This window comes from Lotus japonicus, chromosome 4 (assembly GCF_012489685.1).
Source record: "Lotus japonicus ecotype B-129 chromosome 4, LjGifu_v1.2".
Classification (NCBI taxonomy): domain Eukaryota; kingdom Viridiplantae; phylum Streptophyta; class Magnoliopsida; order Fabales; family Fabaceae; genus Lotus; species Lotus japonicus.
This window is the reverse complement of record NC_080044.1, coordinates 67058883-67065170: the sequence shown is the minus strand read 5'-3', so window position 1 is coordinate 67065170 and position 6288 is coordinate 67058883. Positions and strand designations below refer to the sequence as shown.

General features: G+C 30.5%; 1 long non-coding RNA gene across 3 annotated transcripts; it reads left to right on the top strand.

Annotated features, from left to right (window-relative positions):
* The first annotated feature begins 2701 nt into the window (after positions 1–2701).
* Positions 2702–5078, top strand: LOC130714507 (uncharacterized). 3 transcript variants are annotated; one of them, XR_009011306.1, is made up of 4 exons: positions 2702–2994; positions 3237–3354; positions 4540–4778; positions 4878–5078. It is a non-coding gene; the product is annotated as an uncharacterized LOC130714507 (long non-coding RNA). The 3 variants fall into 3 exon arrangements; XR_009011304.1 differs by lacking the exon at positions 2702–2994 and having other exon boundaries at positions 3153–3354; XR_009011305.1 differs by lacking the exon at positions 2702–2994 and having other exon boundaries at positions 3154–3354; positions 4583–4778.
* Positions 5079–6288: the final 1210 nt, after the last annotated feature.

Sequence of the window (6288 nt, the reverse complement as noted above, 5' to 3'; positions counted from 1 at the left end):
GTGATGTGTTATTGTTGACCTTGAATGAAACTTGTGAACAGTATAATTTTTTTGACAGGAAATTGTGAACATTATAATTAATTAATCAGGTGTTTACGGTGATATTTGGTAAACAAACATTCTCCAAATTCGACTATAAAAAGTTTAAGATTAGGGGCTCTTTCGGGAAAACGTCTTGCCAAAGTGTTGTGTGCAAAATGTGTTTTTCGACAAACAAGAGTGAACGGGTTAATTTGCAAAGAAAACAAGTAATTTATAAAGACTGGAAAGTGAATTTCATTAATCAAAATGCAAAGTACAGGAAAAGTAAATCGAAAAACAAAGGGAAATTACATCAAATGAGAAATCGACAGGAAACTGAGCAAAACAACAAGTTTGAAAGCACTAAATGCAAGAATTGTAAATGGTTGGTTCTGCAACATACTTCTTCATCATCACGTTAGGCTCTTTGAAGTCTCTTTGATGCAGATATGTGAGCTTTTTAGTGAGTTTTTTTGGAGTTGAGTTGGGAACCCTTTTTCTGAATGATCTTCTCCTATTTATAGTGCTCCATTGCTTCACATGTCCCTGGCGGTTTTTCTTTTCCTCTACTGAATGGGTTAGTGGGCTTGATACTCCACGATCTCATACTTGCTCCAGAAGCTTCTTGCATCGTGGGAATGGGCATGCATCTCAACCGCTTGCCTGTATTGTGGGTAGCCTGCGTCGTGGGGGTAGGCACACGTTCTTAACATTTTCCTTGCATCGTGGGTGAGTGCACGTGCTCTTAATTGCCTACTTCCTCTGTAACCGCTTCAGGTTTTGTGGTTGTCGAATTCCATGATTAACCTAACTTGCCAGTTTAACTTGCGTCTTTCCTGACTCTCTTTTACCAGATTTCGACAAATGTCGACAACCCTTCCATTGCTTGTTCTGCGTCGACAAATCTTACCAAGTAAAATTTTGGATTAACACCAGGAAAAAACATTTGGTCATAGAACAAAGTTATTTGGGACTATACATAGAAAATCGAAAATTAAAAATAAGGTGTATTGGGCTAGCAAACTAGCCTAACAAGATCACTCACCACTTGCTTGGGAAATTCCCATGACTATTGGCGAAGAGTAATTACTAGTTATGCATAAACATCTAAATAATATAGACATTCATCTATCTTTCACATCATACATCACACTAATTACTTCTCTCTTTTTTCTTCATTAACCCAAAGATGTCAATCATTTTTTAACGTTGAATCAATGACAGATAGAGATACAGAGTATCACTATTTATAAAGTGAGTAAATTATCTTAATAATATATGAAGCTCATCCACCAAAGTGGGTCATATAGTAACTTAAATGACACATGTTTTAATCCTATTAGTGGTTAAAATGAGTTTCCAAATGTCTCCTTCTGATTGGTTCACAATTGATGACTTCTCATTGGTCCAAATTGATGACTTAATAAATCAATTATCTCAAAATTTAATTCATTCAATCAATACATTTTGAAATATTATAAGAAAAAAATTCAAAAATATATAAAAACTAATCACAAATTAGAAATTAATTTTTTGTTTCACACTTTACCATATTATGAAAATAAGATTTTCAAATAATAATTGAATAATTTTGATTTTTTAATTTATAAAAAATGTATATTAACAAAAAAACATATGGAGATACATATATTATTTTTTCAACATTGAAATACAAATTTTACTTTATTTTCGTTAATATCATTACAACAAAAATACAGATTTTATTTGTTTTTCAAATAAAATAATAATTTTTCATACAAATTTAGAACAAAAACACTAGTAAATATGCATTCAAATTTTGAATTTCCTTGAAGGTAGACTATTCAGTTAAATGTCTTTAATCACTACCTAAATTCAATGCAGTTTATTCTACTAATAATTACTTTTTAAAAAATTTAATCAATGAATACTCATAATTGTAGCATGCGAAATTATAAAGTCAAAAAATTCATTAAATAAATCGCAAATTACTATAATATAATTTAATTAGATTAAATACTTATAATTAGTATTCATAATTATTTTTACTAAAACTATTTTTAATTTACAGAATCGATATTTTTTATTTTAATTTTTCTAATCTATATTTTACTGTATGTTTTTAGCATCTTTTAAAATATATATTTAATTTTTAAGAAAAAAATTTCAGTTGTTATTATCATCATACGTTTTAAAATATTTTTTTCCAAAATCTGACAAATATTTTTTTTTCCTATTTAGACACTCACCATCAAATAACCGTGACTTTGACCTGCAATTTGAATTCAAAACTTGAATACAAGATTAATGATCATAAAATCAAAACCGAATAGATTAAAGTTTCAAAAAAAAGGATCAACCAAATTATTCATCATTGTAACTATAATGGATTTATTTTAATGGTGAACCAAATAGAGGCTTTCTCAAACTTCTTTCACTATTTGTGTCTATCAATGCTTTTATATACTTATTTCTTGATTGTTGTTGTTATTGGTTATTTGCAGTGTTACTTTACATGATGACCATGAAAAGCAGGAGGTATGGACTATGGAAGACAAGAACCGAAGAAAGGAAATGAATGAGAAACAATGGACATTAAGCACTCCAAAGAAAAACTTTATAAAGATCGGTAAGCTTTTCAAACTCCATTCTCGATTTCCCTCTATTTTAAGCCCTAGACCTTTTTTTTCCAATCATTCCTATTGCAAATTATAGCACAATTATCTCTGGACTTTTTCCACTTCCCAGTTCTTTCACGAAAGGTTGCAAAGGATTATGAAGCTGCAAATTAAATATGTGTGTGGTATACGCTGTGTTTATGTGTGTTTGGACTTTTGGTATCATTGAATGAGACATCAAGGAATTCTCTCCCCAATAGCGTGTTCTAACTTCTAATCCTACATATCTCTTTTGTTTTGATTCTGGCTCATTTTTCTAACCAGATTTTTCAACAACCAGTTCTTCAGGTTCAATGCATGATAATGTCCATAATAGGTGAGTGTTGATGGTTGCTATGGTACAAACATTAACTATAAAGAGACGGAGATATCAGCTTCTATATTGAATGTCAACCACACCTCAAGTCAATTTTTAAAGTTCCTTTCATTTAAGAGCTAATAAAAGACATGTGTTTACATATATATAGCCATGTTTGTAATATGATGGGATTGTGTTTTGGTGTTGTTAGTTTGTTAGAAAATGGCACTGCTTTTATTGTTAGTGATGTTGTGTTTCAGGCTATTGGATCCAATGGCGTTAGGGACACGATGAGATTATTGTTCAAATGATCAAAAAGAAAGGGATATTGTGAAAGATGAATTCTAGCTAGGCACTGGCTTACAGATCTGGCTTATGGTATGTCTGTTGTTTGATTATTTGCAATGGAGAAATTTTGCTCTCTCTGTTTGTTTTGGTCTGCTTTTCTGTATAATATGTGTATTCCAGTTTTATAGGCTTTCTATTTCTTTTTTATTTATACATTTCCTTTCTTAAACAAATTACAACTTGATTATATTCATTTCATATCAGGAAGGACAAATTCATGTTTTTGTGTTAAGAAAGTCTTTGGTAAAAAAATTTGAAAGGATTTTTTAACTGGTCATTCTTTGCTACATCAGATGCTAATAAATTTATGCCCAGCTCTTCCATAGACTACTTGATCAGTTCCATCTTTATAAGGTTTTTCAATTATGAATGCATGTAGGATTTGATGTCTATCAATAACTCATTTTCATCTAAATTTTGTGCTTATTCTCACTGTTTAGACATCAATGTCCTGAACAAACAATTTGCTCGACCAATAACTCGGGTTGTTAAGCATGACCCAACTTTTGTGCCTCTTAATGAAATCTTTGGAGGCATGCTTAATTCTTCCTACCTGATTGGTACTATCTTACTTTGTGGTGGTTGTTTGTTGGTTTTCTTATGAGTACTATCAATCTTTGACCTATGATTTGTTTTGTAGATGTAATGGCCCTGCAAACGCATGTAAAGATAAGAAAGGCATGTAAAGATAAACAAAATGAAATCCATTGAGTTGGATAGTTTGGGGGTTGTCTCACATTTTTTGCAACATTTATTCTGTGTTAATGAATGATGTCTTGATCGTGTATTTTTTATTATTTTCTAGTTTGAGGATCAATTTTGCTTTGTGGGCAATAAACTCTGAGGAAGGTATTCCCTCATAGGATATCAATCATGTTTTGATAAGATGATTGGATTTCATGTTCATTGTGATATTTATGCAATTGAACTTGATAACTCAACCTGGAAATACTGTTGCTGCCCAAAGAGTTTCATTATCTTTCATTCAATCATGTCAATTGAGTCTTATTATAGCACTAAACTTATTTACTAATTTAATAAACATGAGTATGAGTTAGAATTATGGATAACTGAATCCATTGTAAGGCCTTTCCTTCTATCAATCACTTCAAAATTTTATCCCATATATTTTGTTGGATGTAACTTTTGATACTGCTATTTAGATGAATTAATGACCATGTTGGGTAATTCTTTTGTTTAATGCCTGCTATTTAGATGAATTAATGGAGTCTTGTTCTACATAACTGAAAAATTACAGCAGCCTTAATGCATCAAAAGTTGGATCCAATGATTGCGGACATGTTGATTGATTGGGATGTCTGGTCAAAACATTGGAAAGTTGCAGAACTCTTTTGGTGTCACTGTTACCTTCTTGGGCTAAATTAGTTGCCTTTGAGTGCTTCTGCCCTTGAATCTGATAGAGTAAGTGCAGCTGGTGTTATAAAATGCAAGAGGTAAGTTGATCAACTGTGTGTTCTCATCCCCCTTCTTAGCCCTTTTTGTTTGATTCAGACTAGAATTTTCTAACCTGGTTTTTTTCAATTGGATCGCAGGAGAGCTTGAAGGATGTTTGGTACGTTTGCAATTTCAGGCACCTCTCATTGCCAAAGATTGATTGTAATAGAAATATTGGAGCAAGCTGATTGAAGAGATCCTTTTATTGGGCAAGCTTCTCTCTTGCTATGGCAGGAGGATGATTTTTGTATAGAATTGTTGTACGTATAAAGATGATGACTTTCATTTTTCATGCAATATAGAAATCATATTTAATAATTTATTATTCTTTTTTCATGATTATTTCATATAAATTTTAATATTTTAATAATTTTTAATGTTATTCTTTTCTAAGAAGTTTAGTAAGTAATTATGATGGAATTCTGAATCTTAGCAATAATATGAGATTTTTCTATTTCTTAACATTATTCTTTTTCTTCTCAATGAGGACCTAGGTGAGAACAATAAAAACCCAGAGTTTGCTTTAATCCCTTTCTACGCTTTTCTACTTCTCCATGAAACTATATAATGACAAACATGGTGAAAATTGAAACGATATCATGACATACATGGTGACCGTTTTTTACTTGATTCTGATAGTATATAAGGATGTGTTTCTGATTTCTAAAATGTGTTCCTCTTTATCGTATCTGATTCATGCTTATTTTAAATTAAAATATAAGGATATAGCTGGATAATGGTATTAATGGGTGGTCATGTGAAAAGTGGTTTTCTAGAGATGGTAGTGGGGAAGATTTGTTTAAGATTCTAATATAAGGGAACACTTTTATAAATGAGAATTTTTATTGTATTTATGCTATGTTTGACATGTCATTTCAGCTAGCTTATAGCTTATTTGACTAGTTTAAAGCTTATTTGACTAGTTTAAAAGCTCTATAAAAATGTTTGGTAAATGAGTTTATTTCAGTAGCTTAAAGCTTATACCTTATTGAATTTATTGTCATTTTTATCCTTATTATTTTATTAAAATTCCACCATATAAGTATTAATGTTTAAATAAAATAAGTAAAAATTAATATTATATTTTTAAGATGATTTTTATTGTTCCTTCGGAAAACCTATTTTTAAGATGATAAATAAATTGAGTAAAATTAAAATATTTAAAGTTATAATAGTTTTAATATTAATATCCTATAGGTATTAATGTGAAAGTAAAGTAATGTTAAATATAAAAATAATTATACAAGTATGTCCTTTTATGTCATTTTACAATTTCAGCTTGTTCAACAGCTAGTTTTACCAAACACTTTTGTTACAATTACGTAGCTTTTCAGCTTTCAGCTATCAGCTTTCAGCTAGCTTATCAACTTTCAGCTATGAGCTAGCTTTTCAGCTTTAAGCTAGCTTATTAGCTAAACGTGCCTTAGGCTATGTTTGACATACCATTTCAGCTTGCTTATAGCTTATTTGATTAGCTTAAAAGTTCTATAAAAGTGTTTGGTGAATGAG